At 37.7% G+C, this 26,147-nt stretch overlaps 1 long non-coding RNA gene across 2 annotated transcripts; it reads right to left on the reverse strand.

Annotated features, from left to right (window-relative positions):
• Positions 1 to 658: 658 nt before the first annotated feature.
• Positions 659 to 25,255, reverse strand: LOC118143841 (uncharacterized). 2 transcript variants are annotated; one of them, XR_013523666.1, is made up of 3 exons: positions 25,129 to 25,255; positions 24,878 to 24,971; positions 659 to 834 (listed from the first exon to the last, which is right to left on the reverse strand). It is a non-coding gene; the product is annotated as an uncharacterized LOC118143841 (long non-coding RNA). The 2 variants fall into 2 exon arrangements; XR_004728335.3 differs by lacking the exon at positions 659 to 834 and adding an exon at positions 23,468 to 23,815.
• Between the last annotated feature and the right edge of the window lie 892 nt (positions 25,256 to 26,147).

The following is a 26,147-nucleotide window of genomic DNA, read 5'->3' on the forward strand; positions in this document are numbered from 1 at the left end:
AATAAACTCAGGTGAACCGTCCTTCCAAGTTTTTTGAGATTTCTTCTTTTGTGATGGCAGAGAAGGGTGTGAAATCTGTTGTACTGAAAAATCCATAAAGTTTTTCCAATACAGTCAGCATGGGAGTGGGGATGGAATTTTGGCCTGACCTCTGGATTTCCTGGCTGGTTGTTTTTAAACTGACTCTAGAGGTTAATTTTCCAAAGAGGACCCCACACTTCCTTGGATTAATTTCCTAGATGTTTTAAAAGTTTAATTCATAGCCTTTTTCTGATTTCAGATTTAACATAGGGAATAGTTATTCACATCTCTCTTTGTGTAGCTTTGCCCCATCTTGTCTACAACCCGTGGTTCTAAGGAATTAATATCAAGTTAGTTTTCTTAAATACTTTCTTTTGTGATGTATAGCTACAAATCAACTACAGAAAATATTTTTGTTCATCTATAGGCAAACCTATTCACAATAGGACCTTACATAAAAATATCCCTGTAATCTGAACACCACTGTCTTCAGCCTTCATTTCTCTGTCTTCAAATGTTCCCGCTTCATATTTTGTTCTTGAGCAAATATGTTTTATTGAATCCATAGTTCAAGGGTCAATAACACTTTTAGTATACATATGGCAAGTTAAAGTTTCCTTACCTTTCTTTTCCAAAAGGAATTCCATTGTCCAAGACCAACAATAACTAACTAAGTCAGATTTTAGGGGAATCCAATCTGTCAGTACCATGGAAGTCTTCTCTTGTGGTTACCTCACTATATATGTTTCAGAAGTGTGGACGCCAATGAATTATTTGTGACCAGGCTGGCTTAATTCCGCAGTGTCAGGAAACCTGTAACCAATGAACCATTCATTCTCACAATTTGCTGATTACAAGAAAAATATAGCACCTCAGTATCTTGCAACTTGGCAAAATCTATTGCTTGAGTTTTACTTATCTGGCCACTGGACTGACCTACATACCACTGAAATTTTACATAAGATTGCCCAAAAAAATTTATATGAAAACAATCTTAGTATTTTAACATTGTTCAGAGAGGCAGGAAGAGGGCTAGGAGAAGTGACTGGGAAGTGGGAAATGTGGGGAGGTTCATAGACTAAAGCCCTCCTAACATATCACTACTTTGTTGTGAGGTTGGTTTTAGATGTGAAGTTTGAGTATCTTACTATAAAAAGGAAAAGAGAAGTACACGTTAAACAATAATGGGCCATCAACGTATCATGATGACATATTGCATTTAAAATAATGCCATAGGGCGGGAGGCCGGGCATGGTGGCTCACGCCTGTTATTCCAGCGCTTTGGGAGGCCTAGGTGGGCAGATCATGAGGTCAGGAGATCGAGACCATCCTGGCCAACACAGTGAAACCTCATTTCTACTAAACATACAAAACAATTAGCTGGGCATGGTGGCACATGCCTGTAGTCCCAACTGCTTAGGAGGCTGAGGTAGGAGAATCACTTGAACCCAGGAGGTGGAGGTTCCAGTGAGCCGAGATCACGCCACTGCACTCCAGCCTGGTCATCAGAGTGAGACTCCATTTCAAAACAATAAATAAAAAGTAATGCCATGGGGGAGCAAATGAGAAAGCCAGTAAAGTTCAACTGCAAGAGAAAAGTATGCACTGAGGCCAGAAGTCATGCACTGTACGCAGTGAATTAGCTTCTCCCGTGATGGAAATGTACTGGTGTATCTGAGAAATTTATCATTCAACTAATTTTCTGTATTCTGTCTTTTAAATGATGAATTCTGGTTGAGAAAGATGATCTAAGCTATTAACCATTTTCCATGCTTTTCAAATTCTAATGTATTTGAAAATCTTGAAAAATCAAAGGTTCAAGATTATTGCTTTGTTTCATTAAATACTAAATAGCAAGCTGTCTATTAATTGTTTTCTCATCTCTTTAGAAAGTTAAAATCAAAGACATATTAGATTTCCAGACCTTTTCCTTTTTTATTTTACAGCAATTCATTACATTGGTGCCTCACTGTTTTAAATTATTTTGAAAGAAATTGTCACAGTGTTTCTGAAAAGTCCAGACCAGTGTATTCTGAAATGATGGTTCTTTTGGAGCTAAAGAAGGAAGAATGGATTCCCAAGAATTTTGGAAATAGTTGAAGGAGTCTTATATCTGATTTTAAGTCCCTCTTTGGGAAACAAGAGATACTTATATTCAGTAGTTGTTCCTTTTCTGTTGGAAGTCATAGCCATTCTCCCAAGAAGGTAACTGTAATCTTTTTTTTTTCTTTGAAGCTTCTTTCATTCTACCAGAATTTTAGAATACCTGGTAAAATCCAACTCTCTTCCACTCTCTTCTGTTGAGAGTTTACATTTCTCTTCTAATCCCTAGAGAGCAACAGGGCTGATGGGAAAATGCTTGTGGTATCTTTATTAAATCACCAGTTCTTCCCCCTGCCCTGTTTCACTCAGAAAGAAAGTCCGGTAGCAACATTCAGAAGTGAGAGCTACCGTCATGGCTCACCCTCAAATGTGTTCAGATACTTGAATTTGCTTGGAGAAGTTAAAGTGAATATGAAATAATAAAAAGATATTTAATCCTCTTGATGGTTCTAGTAATGTCCTGTAAGCTCCAAAAATATTGTAGCCTCAACTTTATTTCTTTTGAAATTTCAAACCAAATGGTGACAAGCTTGGATTGGGGACACATAATCTCCCATTTGCTACCTTCACCAGCCTGTTGCTAAAATGTGGAAAACTTAGTGCAAACCATGAAAGACCACTTGGGTGGTCTAACATTGCCCTGGTGAGGAGGACAGTTCTAATTCGGATTAGTGACCTATCATAACCCATAGAAAGTAACTCTAATGTTAACGATTGCACCCCTCCCCCAAAGAAAATGCAATCAATTTATGAAATAGTTCCATAAACACACACACATATACAAAACTTGGAATTCTTAGGAAAGTAAGCAACCCAATTTCACTGAGTTGGACAGTCAGCAAGTTAGTGATTTTGTGGTTTGACCCTCATATGGTACATCGATCATGGCAAATTTCTTTCTTTCTCCATTCCAAGTAAAACCACGACTTCCCAGGAAACATGTCATTACCATCACAATAGGATCTGCTCTGTAATAGAGTTTGGATTGGGTCCTTAACTTTAAAGCCCTATTTGAAATCACAGCTTCCTTCCTGTTGCAACTTAGCTTTAAAACAGACTCCTAGTGATCTTGGCAAAATTCTTTTCCCTTTCGTTTTTGGTTCTATTACCTTACAAGCCAGTTTGAATTTTCTGTTTTCCCACAAGAGACCAGATACTCCTAAAGTATACCATCATTTTTCTATTTTTTCCTTTCTTAGGATGAGAAAAGGAGTACAGGAAGAATGGAAATAAAGTGTTCATGGTTTCATGGGACAGAAATTTAAATGCTCTAGTGAGCAGAAGCATAATTTGTATTTAGTGAGGTCGATGACAGCCTTATTCCTGGTTAAAGTACTAAATCACATAAATAAGCATCAAACCATCAGAAACATTTTGCAATAATGTTTATTATCAAATTGAAAGTAATAAGTTAATATTAGAGGTGAATAAAATATTTTATATTTCAATTTGACTTTTCAAACATCTAATTTTGAATTTGTAGTCAAATGAACTTGAATACAAAAATAGCACAGCACAGTTACTCTCAAGGGTACAAAATATTTTCATATACATCAACAGACTTCCTCATAATGTTTGACAGGTAAGCAGGGGGCAGGTACATGTGATCCAATTTTATGCAGGGAGAAATTTCATGACGGCGGTGGTATACTTCCTGGCAGGGTCCCAGTAGCTAAAAATACCTTCTCCCCAACTTCTTTTTTCACCTCATTTAATTTTATTCCTGAAATTCCATTAATTAGATATTTATTCTGGCTTAAAAAAAACCTTTAAATCAAACAAATTTATATTTTATAGCTACAGAGGAGGCTCTTTAGAAACTCACACATTAGATAATTTGGCTCAAGCAACTCCTTTTTGCTTAATACAGAATTAAATAGATAATGACACTAACAACATTACGTGTTGCATCATAGCAATGTCCAGCCTGCAATTCACTCTTACATCAAATTTTTCTATTTTCATCCTAATCTTGTGATGTTTAAATTCTTCACAATATTATTTTCTGTGTATAAACAGAATCATGTCATGGAAATTCTAAACCGAGTGTGAAAATACATCTAATACTTGAACCTGAACTTCCTGACTTAAAATCCCATGTGCTCTCAGCTTCATGGACTTCACCTCTGTTTCTTGTTGGGGCGAAGGGGGAATGGAGAGAAGTATTGCCTAACTCTGCTATATTAGGGGAGAAGGGCAGACTTGGGTGGAACTGTTTGAGGCTATTCCTAGGGACTATGGGAGTGGCCCTGGAAGCTGAGATTATTCCAAGATTTTTATATTTCAAAAGAATTGCAACTGGGAAACAAAAGGAAATTTGCTTATTTTATTTTCTTCCTTCTCCTCATCTTCCACAGGACCTCTTATTCCAGAAACTCAACTTCAGCCTCATAGAAATAGATCAGTAGCTGTTAGAGGAGCTCTTCGCTAACTAGTCTGGAAACCTAACCACCATTGCTACATCAAAAAATTCCCTTGGAAGATAAGTCTTAAAACCTAAATAATTGACTTACATCAGAATTTATTTATGTTTTCTTTAATTGACATATAATAGTAGCAAGGAATTTATTATTTTTTTTTCAGGACAGGATGAAGCTTCCTGTATATTGGTTACTTCCACTTTTTACTTATAAATATCTCAGGAAGGATTAGGGAAAATCAAACTTTCTGAGTAACTTGTCACTAAAATATTTGCTCTTTTCCTTTTTTTTCTTTCCTTATTTGCTGGCTGACCTAGGCTGTTCCCATGGCACCTGCTCCCATCTGCTCTGTGCTAAACTCTTTCAAACGCAGGTATAAATTACTTTTTCAACACACTTCTGCTACTCATTCTATTAAGTGACCCAACCAAATATAAGTTTCTATTGGCCTAAAAATAGAGCTCCTGCCATCTGGAGCCCCAAGTTTCTGCATTTTCTCTTTCACCTCGGAGCAACTCCAGCAGTCATAAAATAACTTCACCTGATGTAATTGTATCTGCTTCCAACCGCTCCAAACGCATTCTGGAGCTTTCGTTCTGAGTGAATAATTCTCCCTTGTATCACCAGGCTTCCTGAAGGGATCAGATGCTCATTCATTTGGACATTTTCAAATCATCAAGAAAAACTTAACAAATCCCAGAGTTTGATTTTAGCCTTAGCCTTAGCATTTGATTAAGTTTCTTGTATTATACATGCATAGACCAGATCTAAAAGCCCTCAAATTAATCATAACCCCCATCTTCCCACAAGTCTCTAAAAGCAAAGTAGGTAAAAGAGGCCAAGTATTTTTTTTTTATTTTTACTTTCCATTGAAATAGGTGAAAGTCAAAATACACATTAAGTCTGTACTTGAATTTGCATGGATTCTAAAATGCAATGTATTACAAGAAGTCCATAAACACTTAGAATAACATGTTAGTATTCAACAGAATAACAGTTAAGAAGTATATTGATGCCAGTCTTTAGGAAATTACCTCAATTTTATGGATAGCAAGCACAGAAAATTTTGTTTTGTCTCAAAATACTAAGTGCGAATAAATTTATCAACATTCGAAAAGTTCCAGGCTCTTCCACCAACCTCAGATTCTTCCCTGTAAATTTCAGGTTGTTCTCAGCTTTCTTTCTTAGTTGTTTCCTCTGCTTGCTCCCAGTATTTTCCTGGAAATTCCTGGAAATACACATGTCAGACTTCTTTTATTTCTGACATGTGTATTCCTTAAACCTCTTCTTCCAATTCTTCTGAAATCTAAACACAAATTTCGAAGTAACTCTTTGTCCCCTGTCCTTGGGGTGGCTGCAGCATATTAAAGCCAATCCTAAGGCACCTGCAGACTCTTCCCCTTGCCACAAACCCACCTTGGTCCAGAGGTGCAGCTCTGCTAACTCAGTGAATGACCACATCCCCAGGCAAGCCACCAATGCTAAGGCACAAAAACTACTTTCTTCCTTCCATTTTCAAAAGTCAAAAGATCACAGGTCTCTGTCAATGGTGTGTCCTTTATGGCGATCTCATCATCTTTTCATTACTAGGGAAACTTCATTTCAATGGCTTTCAGCTTCTTCCAACTCCAACCTGTTATAAAATAGATTCAATCCTGCTTTCCCCCATGAGCTAAAACAAACCAAAAATCTCCGAGCACAGATACTCTGTATCTTTATAACTTGGCTACAACATTTTTTTTTCTTACCCGGTCTTTCAAATCTTTTAGAAAATATCAACAGTTTTTCTAATACAGTGGCAGTCCACCCAGAACAGTCATAACTACATCACCTAAGAACTTGTTAGAAATGCATTCTTAGGCTCTGCCCTACACCAACTGTGCCGGTTCTCTGATTCATAAGCCTGCCCCCGATCCTCATGCACACTGAAGTTCTAGAATTACTGCTCTAGGCATAGCAGTTTATTTATTTTCTTACAAACATATCACATCCTTTTACAATGTCATACCTTAATTCTAGAAATTTTCTATATCTGGAATGCCCTTCTTCTTAATCATTTTTTAAATGTCTTTTCTTCCTTTAGGACTCTTTTTAAAAGTAGCCACTTCTCAAGACTTCTCCAATATTCCCAGACAGGACTAACAGCTATGTTTTCTTCCTTCCAAAGTACTTTATTTATTTATGCCTTTTCTTTTTCTTTTTTTTTTTTTTGAGACGGAGTTTCGCTGTTGTTACCCAGGCTGGAGTGCAATGGCGCGATCTCGGCTCACCGCAACCTCCGCCTCCTGGGTTCAGGCAATTCTCCTGCCTCAGCCTCCTGAGTAGCTGGGATTACAGGCACGTGCCACCGGGCCCAGCTAATTTTTTGTATTTCTAGTAGAGATGAGGTTTCACCATGTTGACCAGGATGGTCTCGATCTCTTGACCTCGTGATCCACCCGCCTTGGCCTCCCAATATTTATGCCTTTTCTATAGTATAGTTAGTTAAAAATGATGTGTTTCTCTTGAGAATTCCAAATTGATTTTCTTTAGTAAATGCTACAAGGGAAGGAGCTGTAGCTTCCTCAGCAATCATAAATACTCAATAAAAAACAACTCAGGCCGGGCGCAGTGGCTCATGCCTGTATTCTGAGCACTTGTGGAGGCTGAGTCTGGCAGGTCACCTGAGGTCAGGAGTTCAAGACCAGCCTGGCCAACATGGCAAACCCCATCTCTAGTAAAAATACAAAAATTAACTGAGGGTAGTCGCACAAGCCAGTAATCTCAGCTACTCTGGAGGCTGAGGCAGGAGAATCACTTGAACCTGGGAGGTGAAGGTTGCAGTGAGCCAAAATCGTGCTACTGCACCCTAGCCTTGGCAACAAGAATGAAACTCCATCTAAGACAATAAAATAAAAATAAAATCTCAATTAAAAGGAATTATTGATACATTGTTATTCTTCTAACAAATAAAAGGGTATTTCCTAGTCTGATCTCTTTTATAGAAAAACTTGGATTTAAAAGTTATTTTCATAGAGTATTTCAATGGAAAGAAATAAAAAACATCATATGAAAAAGATTGTTAACAATATGTACAAGCAACTGACTCATAAAAAAGTCAAATAGAATCAGTTGTAAAGCTTCTGAACTAAGATTCACGGCCCATTAAATTTAAACTGCAAAGAATTAAAACAACGTTTCAATGATTCTCGAGATAACCACATCATAAAACAAATTTGAGTTAGTAAACATAACATTTATCTCTTCCAGTTTCAATTTTAATCTATTTAAATTTTATTTTCTTAAAATTGAAGAAAATTGAGTTTTGTCTTATAAAACTTAAAATATCTTTTATAGTCATTTATTAAAGAAAAATAACCATTAATGATTCACACATGGGGCTTTTTCTACTATGATTTGTAGAGCACAGCTTTCCAAATTGTAGAAAAAAGGATAATTTATTATTGATAATTCTGTGGTTCATTTTTGCAAACTACCTGGCTACATGGGTTCAAAATGGAAAACTTTAAAAACGATGGTGTTATCATAAATCATGATATTATAAAAAAAAATCTCATCTCCTTAAAAGGCAAACATAGCAATGCCATATTTCACCTCATATGTGTAAAGCAATTGTGTTACTCACAAACACTTTCAAAATGTTTTAACTCATTTAACGATCACAGGGTCCTTTTACTATCAGAAAGTATTATTTTCCTGCCTGGTGTGAAAGCCTCACAGCTAGTAAGTTCATTTAGTCACTTGTTTATCCATTGCCTTCAAAATGTCTATGGGATGCTTACTATGAAGGCAGCATTGTAGGTACAGAACATTTGCCTTTCCCCACAGCACTTAGCCCCTGGTGAGGAAATAACTCAGGTCACACAGTGATGAGTGAGTGCTCTCACAGAGAGATGCAATTTCCTATGCACAGGAAGTGCTAACAGAAGAGGCATGTGACTCAGAGGTGTAGGATTGAAGGACTGAAGAAAGCTTCTCAGAACTGGGAGTTCCAGTTGTGTAGGTGAAGGGAGGGGGAAGAGGTCCCCAGCGGAAGCGGTAGCATGTGCAGACTTGAGCTGTGTGGTCCAGAAGATGAGTATCCTAGGAGCAAACAGTGGCACAGGGAGACTGAAATTGAGAGATTTAGGTCTGAAATATGAACTTGGAGCAATCAGCATCAGAATGGTAATTGGAATTATGGGTGGATTAAATTACCCAGCCAAAGTGTGTTGAGTGAGGAGAGAAACTGCTCAGCCACAGAACCTGGAAATCACTGTCCCTGGAGGAGTTGGGAGAGCACAGTTAGCAGGTGGGAAGTGCAGGAGGGGCAGGAGTGGCAGGCAGAACACCCACCGGGAGGACACTCCAAAGGAAGGGACTCTCACTGTCCCAGGCTGTGGATGGAGAGCATGCTGACAGAGAGAACGATAGACATCCCCCCATGGGCTAGTGTGCAGATGTAAAGGGAAGGAAGCTAATGGACTTCCCAGCAGAAAGTACCTAGTTTTCAGCAAAGCAAGGGTACAACCTTCTGCGGGACATGAAGGCTCAAGCATGGAGTGAGAGAATGGATACAGCCATGATCAGGAGTGGCAGCATGAGTTCATCACCTCACCCAGAAGCGGGACACTCATTTCTGGGTGGAAATCTTTAAGTTTCAGTGAATGCAATACATGCAGTTGTATTATCTGATCTCTTTCCAGCAGGAGACAGAGAAGCAGAACTCGTGCACAGTTGGCTTGATTTGAATGAGATGCAGATGAAACAGGATGCAGTGAGGCAGGTAGAGAGCCTGTGGACACAAAATATAAGGAGGTGCTCACCCTCAGCATCATGCAAGTGACTTGGATAAATGTTGTGAAGATGAAGGAGGAAGACAGATGGAAAGACAGATAACCAAAAGGAAAGGGGTGTCAGGTGATGGCCTGGCCTCTAACCCTGCCTAGGGGAGGCTGATGTGCATTAAAGGTGAAAATGTTTGGGGTGAAGGGACTGAGTCTGTTGTACCTGCATACCTAAAATCACTTGAGGCGATGACAGGAACTAGGAAGAGGAAGGTTGTGAGCTTGATCCCGACATCCTCAGTGGATGAGGACAAGTTCTAGGAAGTCTATCCAGGGAAAGGTGGAGCCTTCTACTGGACAACCCGATCTCAAATGATCTCAAGTGACCAGAGACTGAGCCTGTTGGGGGAGACGTGGATGCAGCAGAGGTTATGAAACAAAGTGTTGCCTGATTCTGGAATTACAAATAAAGCCAATTCAGATCTTTAAACTAAATTGTTATAATTTTGTGTTTGGACAGTAGGGGAGTAGATGGGTTGTTTAGCACAGAGGTTAACATGAAAGAGAACTATGCTCTGGAGTTCCAAACGGAGTGAGAAGATGATGGATGAGGGAAGACACAGGGCAAAAAAGAACACGTGAGACAATGGGAGAGGGCTCATGACAAGACATTTATCTGAAAATGTCTTATTTCAGTCACTTTTAAAAATTCACTTTTTTTGAATACACGATTCTAGTCTGACAAATGTTTTTCCTCAACATATTGAACAGTAGAAGATACTCCTCAGTTTTTGATAGGGTTACATCATAATGGGAGTTAGATAAACTGAAAATATCCTGGTTAAAAGCACAGTTTTGATTTAGGATATTTTCAACTTATAATGGTTTGTGTAGACAAAATCTCATTGTAAGTCAAGGAACATACTGAATACACATTGGTTTGTCACCATTATAAAGCAGAACAATCGTAAGTCAAGTCACCATAATTCAGGAACTGTCTAAATTTGTCAATCTAAATGTCATTTCACATTGATGATCCTTTATTATTTTTGTTTTCCCTCACAGGCTGCTTTTAAGGTATTCTCTTGGTATTGCTATACTTTAATTTTACAACAATGTGTATATGAATAGAAGGATTCCTTTTTTTTTTTTTGCCTTGGGACATAAATTTCTGTAGACATGAATTTATCTTTTATCAGCTTTTGGTAAAATATTCTCAAATATTGACCCCCTCCACCCTTCATTTGCTTCTTTTGGAATACCAATCAGAAATATATTACAAACTTGTTCTGTCTTTAATGAAGCTATCTTTGCAAAATTATAACGGTAAGAGAACTCTGACATAATTGGCTCCATCTTGCTTCTAATTTCTAAACTCTCCTTGGTTATTCCTGGGTGCAGGTCAAGCTATCTTTGGGAGAAATTTAGTTTATAGTTTAACTTTAAAATAAGAATGATAATAGCCCTTCCCAAGAGGAAACTGCCTTTGTAAAACTAATGAAACTCCACAAGGTTAGGATTATGGGAGGGGCCTGAGTTCTGCTTAAATGAGTATAGTTTCTATAATCCTTTATCCCTCAGGAGTCATGCGGCCAGAGGTCGTGTAATCTGTGACTTCCCCTGTTGCTTCTATAGATAACACCACTATTACAGAAGCTAAAATTGGTCTTTAAATTTTTTTTTAACTTTTTAAATTTCAATAGGTTTTTAGGGAACAGGTGGTGTTTGATTACATGAATAAGTTCTTTAGAGGTGATTTCTGAGATTTTGGTACACTTATCACCTGAGCAGTGTACTCTGTACCCATTGTGTTGTCTTACTTCTCTACACCCACTACCCTTTCCCCCAAGTCCCCAAAGTCCATTGTATTATTCGTATGCCTTTGTGTCCTCATAAGTTACCTCCCACATATGAGTAAGAACATGTGATGTTTGGTTTTCCATTCCTGGATTACCTCATTTAGAATAATCGTCTCCAATTCCATCCAGCTTGCTGCGAATGCCATTATTCATTCCTTTGTGTGACTGAGTAGTATTCCATAGTATGCATATATATTTATATACACACCTCATTTTCTTTATCCACTCATTGATTGATGGGCATTTGGGCAGGTTCCGTATTTTTGCAATTGCAAATTGTGCTGCTATAAATATGAGTGTGCAAGTATCTTTTTCATACAATAACTTCTTTTCCTCTGGGTATATACCTTGTAGTGAGATTCCTGGATCAAACGATCTACTTTTAGTTCTTTCAGGCATCTCCACACCGTTTTCCATGGTGGTTGCACTACATTTCCACCAACAGTGTAAAATTGTTCCCTTTTCACCACATTTATGGCGACATTTATTATTTTTTGATTTTTTGATTGTGGCCATTCTTGCAGGAGTGAGATGGTATTGGATTGTGGTTTTGATTTGCATTTCCCTGATAATTTGTGGTGTTGAGCATTTTTCCATATGTTGGCCATTTGTGTATTTTCTTTTGAGAATTGTCTATTCATGTTCTTAGCCCACTTTTTGATGGGACTGTTTGGGATTTGTGTGTGTGTGTGTGTGTGTGTGTATGTGTGTGTGCGCAAGCGTGCGCACGCACACACGCTAATTCATCTGAGTTCTTTGTAGATTCTGGATATCAGTCCTTTGCCAGATGTATGATTGTGAAGATTTTCTCTCCCACTCTTTGGGTTGTCTGTTAACTCTGCTGAGTATTTCTTTTGCTGTGCAGAAGTTTTTCATTTAATTAAGTCCCATCTGTTTATCTTTGTTTTGTTGTATTAGCTTTGGGGTTCTTGGTCATAAATTCTTCTGTAAGCCAATGTCTAGAAGGGTTTTTCCAAAGTTATCTTTTAGAATCTTTACAGTTTGAGGTCTTGGATTTAACTCTTTGATTCATCTTGAGTTGTTTTGTATAAGGTGAGAGATGAAGATCCAGTTTCATTCTCCTACAAGTGGCTATCCAATTATCCCAGCACCATTTGTTGAATAGACGTCCTTTCCCCACTTTATGTTTTTGTTTGCTGTGTCGAACATCAACTGGCTGTAAGTATTTGGCTTTATTTCTGGATTCTCTATTCTGTTCCATTGGTCTATGTGCTTCTTTTTGTACCAGTACCATATTGTTTTGGGGACTGTGGCCTTATAGCATAGTTTGAAGTTGGATGATGTCATCCCTCTAGGTTTGCTCTTTTTACTTCATCTTGCTTTGGCTGTGTGGGCTCTTTTTAGGTTCTATATGAATTTTAGGATTGTTTTTTTTCTAGTTCTGTAAAGAATTATGGTGGTATTTTGATGGAAATTGCATTGAATTTGTAGGTTGCTTTTGTCAATATGGTCAATTTCACAATATTCTTTCCACCTATTCATGAGCATTGGATGTGTTTCCATTTGTTTGTGTCATCTATGATTTCTTTTAGCAGTGTTTGGTAGTTTTCCTTGTAGAGGTCTTTCCCATCCTTGATTAAGTATATTCCTAAACATGTTTGTATAATATCATCCTCCATGCTCATTTGCTAAACTCATAACTTCATTACATTAAACATTTTATAATAATTGTGTAACATTTTATTTTATGATAGGACACTTATTTCATAATTTTAGTATGATATATTGTAATTTCATATTTTGCATCTGATAATTTAGAAGATTTTTGGGGATTTTGAACCATTGTTTGTAGTTTCTGTTGATCTCCATCACAGTGTCTTGTTTCATTGTGTGTTTTAAATGGAATTGAATCTGCGGAATCTTGTGGCCTAAATTGTGGATGCTTTCCTCCAGATATACTTGTATTTGCTTCTGCTAGGAGGCAGGCAAAGCTGAGCTGCAGCTCCCTTAGAAGGTCTCTGCTTAGGGGGAAATATTCAGGTTTAGCTTTTCTACCTTGAGGTCAGCGGAAGGCTTAGTCTTGAAATCACATGTCTGATGAAGAGAAGCACCTTCTGCGCAATCCTGCTCTTCCTTGTTGCTCACTGCTCTCAGCTATCTGCTCTGGTTTCAGCCATTTGTTCTTCATTGTTTGTGTTTTTGTCTATAGAAAGTTTACTTTATTTCCTAGTGAACCCAGAAATACATTTCGAATTACACATGAAATTATTAATACAGAATAATTTAGAGAGGAGATATATCAGAATTTCCTAGGTATGTATCACTTGTGGGAGCTGTTCTTACTTTCCATGCCTCTAAGAATCATTCTGTGAAGGACCATCATGCCCACTAATCTGTATTACAGCCTATTTTTGAAATATGCTGGGCAAAAAATAAAAAAATAGAAAATGAGAGAGATTCTCAAATGCTATTAGCTTCAAGAAACTTTATTGTTACTGGCATTTTCCCTCACGTACTTTAAAAATATGGTCAACAGTTAGTCATCTGTATGTGAGGGATGAGGAGTCAGGACAGGGGAGAATTCTTTGCTTTTTATTTTAATTTATTTAATTTTGCTATATATTGTAATCTGAACATGCTACAGGTATGTGTATATAACCTAGGTAAAACTATAATTAGGTTTTTGGCACCTGTGGTTGCCTGTCAGATTAGTGGAGCTCCTAACCATCTAAAATGTCAGGGTTTATTTTTTATTAAAAATTTTTTTTAATTTTTATTTACATATTTTTATTTCAATAATTTTAGCTGTATAAGTGGTTTGTGATTACATGCATAAATTGCGTGGTGGTGAAGTCTGAGCTTTCTATGTGCTCATCACCCTACTCACTTCTGAGTCTCCAATGTCCATTATACCAGTCTATATCCCGTTGTATGCCCATAGCTCCCATTTATAAGTGAAAACATGCAGTATTTGGTTTTTTGTTCCTGAGTTACTTCACTCAGAATAATGGCCTCCAAATCCATCCAAATTGTCACAAAAGACATTTTTTTTTATTTTTTAATGGCAGAGTGAAATTTCATAATGTGTGTGTATGTATGTGTGTGTGTGCACATGTGTGCATGCACAAGTGTGTGTTATATATTTATCCCATTAACTATAGCTACAAATATATATATATATGTTTTTGTAGCTATGGTTTGTATATATATATATATATATATATATATATATATATATATATTTGTAATGGGATAAATGCCAGGATTTAAACCTTTAATGAATAGTCTTTTGCTATTGACTTTAAACAGTACCACTTCTTTTGTTAGTTTGTCACTTTAACCATTTTATACATTGTTGAATAATAATTCTGTCATTACACATTATATTTTCATTATTTATATCATGAGAATATTTGTGCTATTACTGATACAAAATCTATTTTTGATAGATTTTGAACATTGTATGATCAAATACAAAACTCTGCAATACACTCCACCAATGAATTAATCAAATCTCTCTCCACCCTGTTAACTCTGCTGTCAACCAGCTTACCGGCCACCATCCCATCGCAAAGGGGATAATGGCTTTCTCAAATGTGATACTGAAAATTAAGATGTGTAGCACCAAAGCTATTCTTTGCCAAATCTGTAATCCAGATAGAAGATGAAATGAGACCAATTTTTCCTAAGATGTCATTGGGAATCTGGGTTCATTCCCAGTGTTTACTGCCTCCTTTTGCTGTTGCTTATAAGCCATCTCTTCCAGATATGCATACGGCCAGGCACTGTGGCTCACACCTGTAATCCCAGCACTTTGGGAGGCTGAGGCAGGTGGATCACCTGAGGTCAGGAGTTCAAGACCAGCCTGGAAAATATGGTGAAACTTTGTCTCTATTAAAAATAGAAAGTTAGCTGAATATAGTGGCACATGCCTTTAGTCCCAGTTACTACAGGAGGCTGAGACAGGAGAATCACTTGAACCCAGAAGTCAGAGGCTGCACTGAGCTGAGATCATGCCACTGCACTCCAGCCTGGGTGAGACAAAATGAGTATGTCTCAAAAAAAGAGAAAAAGAATATGCAGACAAATTTCTTGTTTCTGCCCTTTAACATATTTTTCTTTCACACAGAAGACTCTAGAAAAAAAAATCTATTTTATGCCCTGGAGAATGACATTATTTCCATAGAAGCAGTACACCATACACCAATTACTTTAACATTACAAATTTAGTTTATGCTAATGATTCTCTTATTCACTAACTATGCGTTATTGGACTTAAGTAACAGACACTGTAAAATATCATTTGACTTCAGGCTATGTTAACTTTATTAGCTTTAAAGCATTCAACTAAAATCTTAGTAACTAAACACAATGAAATGTCATAACATCTTTAAATTAAGCAACTGATAAAAAATGTCCTCATGTCCATTCTCTAAATTTAACCTGAAGAGATGATATAACTTGATTTGCTGAACTGGAATTCTTTCAGATTCCTGGATGAGTGAAAAGTAGGGGAAAGGTCCAAAAGTTTGAGCTAGTTAAAAAGAAACTGTACTTCCAGATTTGTGAATTAAAAATAAGATAAAATTTATTATTTATTTATTATTAGAGAGGAAGCTCGCCCCTCATGCCACAGCCCCTGTCTCCCAAAAAGTAGTAACAATAAAAAAATGATAGAAATATTTCCCAGTGCAATCCTGGCCTAAATACTTAAGTTCCTGCCTAGAGAATTAGGTACTCATTATATGCCCTCAGTAGATTCCGTTATTGTCATGACATGCCCATGTTGTTCAGGCAGTGTGGGCAAAGAAAATGTCTAAATAAATAAGGAAAGTATAAGCAAGTGCACTTCGTATTGGACATCACTAAGGTACTGAGGCTCTGGATTCATAAGCAGAGATGCTAAGACTCTGCTTCCGTCATCTAATACCCATCTTTACTCAGTAAAGATCAAAACTTTAGACCAGCATGTTGGAAATAATGGCGTCTAATTCTTCAGGTAGAGAGCAGAATGGGAGTCTGATTAAACAGCTTTTCATTCTTTCTTAAGCAAACCTGCTCGTTTGTACTCTAGAAATCTAAAAGAGAAAGGCTCACTTTATAATGCTCTGTAACGGGCTTATAGACATCAAGAGAGTACATACGTGGCTGTTATTTTTATTGAGAATGTATTAACACGTGTTGTTGGAGAGAACTGGAATTACTTCATTGTAGCCGACCAAATAAAATGATATACATTTGGTTGCCATCCAATTGTGTGCAAAGCTTATATTGTGTAAGGTTACAAGCCCCAGAAAGAGCAGGCTGCAGTTTCAGCCTTCAGCCCACACCCTTTATCATTTTAATAGCCACTGCATTTTTCATGCATCGGTTTTTTCCTACCTGGTTTTTAGAGATAATAAATGTAGGCATATGCTTATGAAAATATAAAGAAAAATAACCCCTTTGTTTTCTCACTGTGCTTTATAGCATCGCTGTCTGTTAAGGCTATTTAATCAAAGTACTTGCTATGTTGTTCCAAGTGCAGTCTTGGAAGCACCTGCATCAGAACCTATCTGGGGGGTGTATTTAAAGCACAGAATCCTGACACTGGTTTTTAGGTCATAATATCTAATCTCTGCAGCTAGTTGGGGCGGGGGTGGGGTGGGGTGTTGGCAAGTCTGCCGTATTAACAACATCTTTAGGAAATTGTAGTTCAAGCACTAATGCTTTGCGGTCTCTGAATTTTAGTGCTCATCTTTGCATCAGTACATAAACAAAAAGAATGTAAGAAGGGAACGAAGAAAGGAGCTATCCACAAAAGGAATAATTAGCCCTTAGATGATTTATAATTAGCTATATACGTTTTTATGGGCAGTCTCTTATAAAACGTTCAAGTCTATTACACCTCAGTAAAAATCAAAAAATTTGTAATGATTTTTAATGGTTCAAGTTCATTATAAATTAGTAAAAATTAAAGGATATGACTCCTGGGAAAATTCTAGCATTATATGCAAGTATGAATAGAAACAGGTTCGTAATGATTAGGCCTGTTGGGTAAATACTCTTGATGTCCTAATAATGCAGTGAACTTTCAAATACCTTCAGCAAACCATCGTTGGTACTTTATTTTCCCATCACATAGTCTATTGAATTAACTCTATTGACATCACAATCTTTGTTTATTTATTCTTTCAGTGAGCTTATCTTTCTGGAGTTCTCAGGACTCCCGAGACACAATGAAATAAGCTTCTAGTGCACATTACTAATGTTTATTTGCTGCCTAATAGCTGGATCGCCTCACATTACACTGTAGGGTTCAAAATATGGCCTCCCATAGTGACTAGAGGAAACTCCAGAGTTCCCATTGACCAGACTGGCAATGATTCAAGCTCATTTGCTCCCGTTCTCTCATCTTCTTCCCTGTCCACCCCAATTATGTCAAAATCATGCCCTTAGTGTTTAAGAACATCCAAGGGGACTAGCGCTGTTGTTTCTTGCCACCCACCCAGGTGAATCTGGAAGTCATTCATACTTGCTCCCGCTTGAAGCAACATTCTTCAACCACTATTTGTTATAGCCATTGCCAATGTACATTTCTGAGTTCAAAGGTATGGGTTGAGCTCCTGGGGCCTGTTGCTGCCACAGCCACAGAGTTGTCCCCTCTTGAAGACACAATGGTCTTGCAGGTGTAAGGGCAGTCAGGGACCCTTTCTCCCAGGAGCTCTGATCAGCTCAGGACACTCCACAACAAACTGGCCTGGGGCCCTCATGACACCTCTGTAGGCTCCCTCCCATGGCCTCTTCCTTAGGGACAAACCAGCCCCCAGAAGGGCAGGGTCATGATCAGTTCCAGAGTCCACTCTCAGAACATGAAGTTACCCTGCCTCAAGGGCACAAGACTCAGGCAGAGGCCAGATGATAACTAGACCTCTATACCTTTCGTGATTTTATTTCAGAATCTTTATTTTTCTTTCTGACAATTTCTAGTGACTTAGAATCAGAAGGGCAGAGATGAAGAATCTTATTCTTTCCTGAACTAGAAAATCCAGGGCCTTCTCTGATTCCTCATTCTCAGCAACCTTTAAATTCTTCATAGCAATGTAAATTTTCCATGTTAAAATAAAATCCAACTATTAACGTGGCTTACTGCATATATATCATCATATGATCCAAAATACAACGCTGCAAAAATTTTGTTAGTAACACCAAACAAATGACACGATTATAAATATTTCTGCAGTCTAAATACTCTACCGGAAAAAGAAAAGAAATGCATTAAGGGATTCCCTGCTTAAACTCTGTGCTAGACACAGCCCAATACACTGTAAATGTAGTTAAACTGTTCTTAGATGAGTTGACTCTTTTTCATAGTTTTGAGCTTCCCAGAGAATCATACAAATGTCGCTCTAAATTGCAACTAAAAGATTTTGCATTTAGAAGAGTTAAAGGAACATTAGACTTCGGCCAGTTCTAGATGTTTACTGAAGAAACCCACTTACTGTGGAGCTATGCGATCATTTAAGGATTTCTTCACACAGATGTGATGTTCTGTCCAGACATCTACGATGGCCCTCTGCTGCTTACCATAGTAAGACTAGATTTGTCCATTTGTCCAATGGCCTTCATTATTTGGACTCTTCCAGATTCCCGTGTGATTGTATAAAGCACTGTAATTCAAACCTCACCGTATTGACTGTGCTCCACCCACTCAACATTCTCCGAAGACCCATTTCTTCTTCCATGCCTTTTCCTAGGATGCTCTCCCTTCCCCTCCTGGCCGATCCAAATCTCACTGTCACTTGTAAGGCTGCATCTTCAATGGAGGTTTCCCAGTGACTATAAGCCAGCTCCATTCCAATACTGGATGTAAACTATTCAACACAATTTAGGACTAAATACAATCACATTTGGGACAGTTATTTAACAACCTCTAAAGTGTAGTGTTGATTTTATTGGGAATATAACACACCCTTGGGATTCAACAGCTCAGCATTTTAAAGTTTATGGTATCAGGAGTGGCTGTCAAGCTCTCATCATCCTGCAAGGATTTATGCATTGCCAAGGCTGGGACTGAGGAGGCCCATGCCCAGGGAGCTCGGGGGTGGGGGCGGGGTTCCGCAGTTCAGTGAGTGGGCAGAACAGGACAGGGTAACCTCCACTCCTGCTTGGCCAATCTCTTGTCATGCCTCATGTAGTGACTTGGAAGATAGAGTTTACACTGTTTTTGCTTTTTTTCAAAAAATATTGTTAACAACTTTGATTTTGTGTTTGTAGAATCACTAGGATTCCAAAGGTATCCACTCGATTGTTTGTTTATTCTCTACAAAATTTTATAGGGGAAGCTACATGCAATTGTTTTCAAAATAACTCACAAATGTGAAGTCTTAGCTGTGATTATTACATGCAACGGATATTTTATTAATTGATATGTGTGTATGTTTGGGTATATAATTTTCTTCTAGGCAGGGGCTTTTAAAATATCATTCTGTGTAACAGAAGTAGCGAATCAGATTTTCCTTTAAGAAGTTATGAAGTATATTGGTAGCAAAAGAAGAAAGGGATAGAAAAACAGGAGTAAGGAAATATAGAGAGGACTCGCAGCAGAACCCTAATAGCAGAATTCTAGAAAAATTATTGACAAATTCCTGCCACAGAAAACAGAAGGAGCTAAACAGGTCTTCAAATCATCTGGTCCCAGTTCCTTGCATTCACCTTTTCCCCATAAATCCTAGATGCTTGGCTTATCCAAGTCTGGGTTCCACATGGATGAGTTTCCTGATATCCTGTTTCCCTGCAGAGCCGTATGAGAAACACCTTGTTTCTGAGGCAATTTTAGTGAGTGTCTTTTTTCTAATCAAAAAAGCCCAACATGAGTCATTTCTGTGAGTATCTCTCATAGAAGATGATTTTAGGATGATAAGTATTTTTGATTAGATTTATTTTGAAATAGTTACTGACCCACACAGTGAGAGATGCATGAGTGATCAGCCTTTTGAAAAGCAAGTCTTTGCTGAAAGAGATTTACAAGAGGACTTCTTCCTGTTAATGTGTCACTTCCCTTTGACTCAAAGGAATTTGGTGGAGAATACTGAAGTTCTAAAATAAGCTGATCTCCCAATAACTACAGTAAATCCTCCCCACTGATCTAACAGAGGAATCCAACTGAATATTACAAGTTCATCTTCAGTAGGTAGAACACCATAAGTCTTTTGGAATGAGACCCTCTGATTACTTATGAGATTTGTGAGTTTCACTTAAATCCCAGGGTGTGGTAAGGGGATCCCCTGTTGTATTCTCTGTTCTTTGAGGATTGTGGAAAATGTCCAAATGTTATGCTTGTGCTATTCCAACCTGGCCATGATTAAATACAAACATATAGACAGACATTCTCTTTTTCCATTTTTTTCTTTCTTCCTTCCCTTCATTTTGTTTCTTTTCTGCTCCTCACCATCCCTGCTTCAAAAAATGTGTACTAAAAACATGTGCAGTTTTAACTTCCTGATGAAAGATAATTCCCCAAGATTAATTATTATTATATTTTGTAGTGACATCATTGTTCACAAGCCATTGAAGTAATATGTGTTGCTTGGCCAAATTTGAGCTGGATTTTATCTCTGCATTTCCTGATTTCAGGAAAAAGGTTTTGAGGCTCTTTATTGAAGCAACATCAGAACTTAAGTCTGGCCAGTTCTCGTACAGAAACTCAAGATACCAGTGAGAATTTTTTTTGATGGCACCTAGGTACAGCTTCAAGTTTACCCTTGAGCCTAGCTAGAGTTCAATCTTTCTGGCTTATTCCTCAGGACATGTCAAGAGGTTATTTTAGAACTTCAAGATAACTTAAGCAGTAGCAAAAACTAAACTATTATACTAGTCTAAAAACTTGAACTCTACAATAATGCACCTAATCTGCTGCTACCATCCGTGCTCAGCAGGACAGGGGATGTTTTCCAGGAGTAAATACAGATGATCACTGTGCCCAGGCCGCAGCCCTCAGCCTGGTTCATGGGAACCTTCATCATCTTTTCCCTGCTCACTTGCTCAGTCTCATCTTCTCCCACTCTTGTTCTTCTTGTGCTAGTTTCCAGCCACAATAAATGACTTGCAGCTCATTCACAGTTTCCTCAGTGGCTTTGATCACCTCCATGCCCAGGCCTTTGCCCATGATTGATCCATTACATGAGGTGCCCCTCCTGGCCTCTCAATCTTTGTTTCCTGCAGATACAGCATCCGATGTCTTCTCTGACCTTCCATGTAGGGGAGTGCTCCTTGCATGAGTCCCCTACCATCCTGACCATGACAAGTACTTTTTGCACTGGATATAATTGCCTCTCTACTTTGTCAGTCTTTCCTACTAGGTTGTCCTACAGACAGGTTCTTCCATGACTTTTTCATCAGCACATCTCCAGCTTTCGCCCGGTCTCTAATGAATGTTCACTGAATAAAAGCACGAGGCATGGATGGTTGTGTAAAGACGTCTCTTGCGCCTTCTACACAAAAAGCCCTTGCCCCTCTTCCCACTGTTTCCCAGATCCCTCATCAGCTGTTTACTGGCTTCCTGTCTCTGGCTTCCTAAGGACAGATGGTAATGAGACCAAATCCTGGAAGGGATGATGTTGGGTCTCTTTGAAGGTGATGAAAACCTTTCCTCCTTTTGACAGATACCTGGGGAAATTGGAGAGAGAAGACTTTACCTAGCTTCAGATGTCCAGTTTCTTCCAATAGGAAGAAAAGGTGATCAACACAATAGAAAAATGTCCAAGGATGCAACTAGGTAATTGACAATAAAAGAAACAAAAATAGCTATATATATATATATACACATATATATGTATATATTATACATATATATGCATATATTATACATACATACATATATATACATACATAAATATATGTAAATATATGTATATATTTACATATATTTAAATGACCTCATTAATGACAAAAGAAATTTAAGTTAGAATAATAAGTGAATATTTTAAATGTGATCATCTAAAGTTTGGGCAATGGGCACCTTTGCCTATACCTGGTATACATGTATGTTGGTATACTCAATCTAGAGATTTACTGGACAATATTCTGATTTTTATTGCCTTCAGGACGCCGAGAACCATCTGATGTCATTTTTGTTGGTGTGTTTCCTTGCTGATAAGCTACATCGTTTCATTGATGAGTCAGCCCCACCAGAGCAGGGCCCAGGCAAGCTTATCCCCCTGTTCTCTCAATGTACATTGTAGATTTATTTGCCTGTTCTTCAGCCTAAAACATTATTTGTATAAACAATCAAGATTTACTTGATTTATGTATTTATAATTTAGATACTTAAATTTTATTTGTCTATTGAGAATTAGGTATTTAGAATTTATATGTTTAGATTTATGTATTTATAATTTGTGTATTTTTATGTATTTAGAATATATTTACATATTATTTATGCATGTACCTAGAAATAAAATTATCAAAATGGGCCAATATTTTACCATCACAAAAAACTTAATGCCTGGAAATAGGTTTTAATGAAATCATTAGACATGTGTGCAAAGATTCTTTACCTAGTATAATGCATAACAGCAAAATCTAATTATTCAGCAAAAACCAACCAGATAAATAAATGTCTACAATTCCATAAAATCACTAAGATAATATAGGTCAATATTTAATTACATGGGGTAAATTATTATATTAAATTATTAGGTGAGGGTTCTGTATACAGCGTGATCCTAATTCTGTAAAACAGTAATGGCAAAAAACAAAACAAAACAAAACATAACAAAACACTTGCGTTCCATAACGCATGCATGTCTATTAACTATGTAATAAGAAATATAAAAAAAAAAAAAAAAGACGGCTCTTATGAGAGCCTCATCATCAACTCTCTAGTTTATCGAATGTGGCCTTCACACTACTTACTGGGGTCCAGTGCGGGAAGAAGCCTGACCATTTGTACCTTCCCGTTTTCCATTTCCATCTCCTTCCTCTTTCCAACTGGCCGTTGTGCTCCTTGCCATTATTATTCGTGATGACTACCCCAGCCAAGCTTCCAAATGGAGTCCATGTGATGAGCAGGTCACAGCAGCCAACAAAGAGGCTCTCTTGGAGAAAGCAGCTCAAAGGAGTCTGGCTGAACGGACAGTAGCTAAAAGCATTCCTGCATTATTTGCTGTCTCAAGAGTTTTTCAGCCAGATACTTGAAATGGGCATTTCAAAATGTTATTTATCAAATAAAATTTATTCCTAAAATATGACATTTTCTTTGCAGCTTTTCCAAGTGGTTCTGTTGCTATTTCAACATCCCATAGAAAATCCTTTTCTAAATAAATTGGGAAGTCTTAACTTCCATGCATAACTTTTTTCTATGGCTACTAGGGGAGCTAGGTACTTGCCTTACAGTAATTTCCATCAGTCTTTCATGCATTTAATATTTATTTATTCAACAAAAATTTCCATGAAACACTCTCTAGGGAAGTGTGTGACTGGATATTAATTTATCTTTTAGGAGCAGCAGTTGCATACGTGCAAAGCTGTAGAGGTGTCAAGATGCTTAGAGTTACTGGGTGACACTCTGAGGTGGAATACTCCAATTGTAGGGGCAGGAATAACACCCACTGGAATATTTGGTGTCTCCTTCAAGAATCTCAACAGAAGGACTGTTCCAGAGATGTCCCCAAGAGTTAGAGTAACGGAAACATGTAAATGAATGCTGTAAATTTGAAAGGAAAAATTTCTTATAAGATCAGATGATAATTATGTGAGAAAGAATATCAAGGTGAATATGAACCTCCAGACTTTTTACAACAGCCTCCGTGACCCTTATGATCTGACCCTATCTCTAATTAATCTTCTCTTTCACCCACATTGCCCCAGGCATGCTTGCCCTACTCTGGAGCCCCCAACTGTGCTCCTCAGAGCCTTTGATTTTTCCCATAAAACTCGTCTCTCAAATACCTCTGATATTGCATGCTCTCTGCTTATCACTCTCTTCCAAAGACATTGACTCCCGAGGCCTTCCTGGTGACCCTATTTACAGTAGCCCCACCTTTTCACCTCCCCACAATCACCATTAACTACAGCTGATCTCTGTCTCATTGCCTTTGCATTCTCCTTGGCACACTCCTAGGCACACCATTGTCTATTGGTACATTTCCTTATTGATTATGTCATTTCAACAAATTCAAAGTTTCGGTCAGAGCAGGGACCTGGCTGTTTTACTCCCTCACTCTGTCCCCAGTGCTTGCAATGGGGCCTGGGATAGTGTGGACCTTTCTATCTGGAATAAATAAATCAGTAAACTCTATCTCATACCCAATGCTACTGACGTTTGAAGCTATGAAATATTTATACCATGCATCAAAAAATAACTTTAGGAATTTCTATATTACAATTTTCAAACAATTATTTATCACAGACTTTGTCACCTTCTGCCGTTAATGTGTATTTCCTAACAGTTTCTTTTCTTTACCTTCTTTCTAGCTCCCTTTTACCTTCCAACAAACATTTATTGAATGCTGGTCTCATTTTAAGCCTGAAGATGCAGAAATAAACATGAAATAATTTCTACCTTCTGGTGTTAATAACTTAGTGTAGACTGATTTTAAAATTTAATAGATTAATTAAAAATAAATAACTACAACAGGAGCTCAGTGATAGAAAAAATGGGGCCTAGAATTGCATACACACACACACACACACACACACACACACACACACCCCTGTCTCTTATACAGAAATTGTTCAACTAGGCTGCAAGGGCTCTACCTTTTACCTCGTTTTTGCCAGGTCAGCATAGAGTAACTTCAGCAGTCTGGTGGGTGGTGGAGGTCAAGCCTTTCTCTTGGTCTTAAGTGATGCAGAGCTTTCTATAGATAGAAAGGCAATTTCAGAATCTCTAAACAGTTTGCATTTCTTGCAGCAATGTCCAGAGAGAAGATGAAAAGCGCTGCTCCGGACAGTGGGTGGCTCAAGGGCAGATGCATTCTTTGAGAAAAGTCTGTGGAAGACATATTTTGTTCATACCTTTGACTTAATTCACATGTTCTACCACTGCTTTGTCATTATGCAGAAAAGAACTCAGCTTGGCCAGCTCTGCCCTTTCGGTTAGCCTTGACGAGGTGCTCTTTATCTGAAATCCTATCTGAGAGTCGCAAAAGAAGAGAACAAATTGAGTCACAAAGCTGTACACTGTGAATCCCATGTTTCCATAACAATCCCCCCTCTGTTGAATAGATGCTTCCAGAAAGCACTCAAGAGAGAAAAAAATGGAATATGTTACAGGATTTTTTTCCTCCAAGATTTTCAATCATCTTCCTCAACTTTGTGGAATAAGGTAGAGGACACAAACATGAAAGTGCATGGCAAATAATGCCAGCAGGCCATTTTGGCAGAATATAAGTAAATATACAGGTGATGTAACTGCAAAACCACAAGGATTTTATTAGCAATGTGATTTGGGGAAATGGCAGACCTTATTCAATGATCAGTGTCCCCATCTCTAAAGTAAGAATAACAAATAACTACCTCAAGGGGTATGCAAGAATTAAATGAAAGAATGGTTGTAAAAAGTACCATTTTTGTTGTTGTTGTTGTTTAGAGAAGATCAAATATGGTTTGGAAAATGTAGTTCCAAGGGAACTTTATCTCCACCCCTCACATTTTGCTTGAGTGTTCAATCACAGGGGATGTTATTCTCTTCTCTACAAGTGGTGTTTATAGCTTTAAAAGCCAAAAGTTAAATTTAGAAAAATTGCATTTTCCCATTGTTCTCTTTCATTTATACGCAACTATTGACATGCACACTGTACTCTGAAATTTTTAATTGACCTATAATTTTGGAGAAAATTATTTACAGAATTTACCTTTTTTATATATTTATTTATTTTTTTGAAAGAGAGAAAGAAAGAAAGAGAAAAAAGGGAATGAAGAAGAGTAAAAAAGAGGAAGAGGAGGAGGGAGAGAGAACGGGAGTGTTGTTTAGTTGCCTAGGCTAGAATGCAGTCTAAAAATGGATATTGTAAACCTTCCTTATATCATTAATC

Source organism: Callithrix jacchus, chromosome 11, assembly GCF_049354715.1.
Source record: "Callithrix jacchus isolate 240 chromosome 11, calJac240_pri, whole genome shotgun sequence".
Taxonomy (NCBI): Eukaryota; Metazoa; Chordata; class Mammalia; order Primates; family Cebidae; genus Callithrix; species Callithrix jacchus.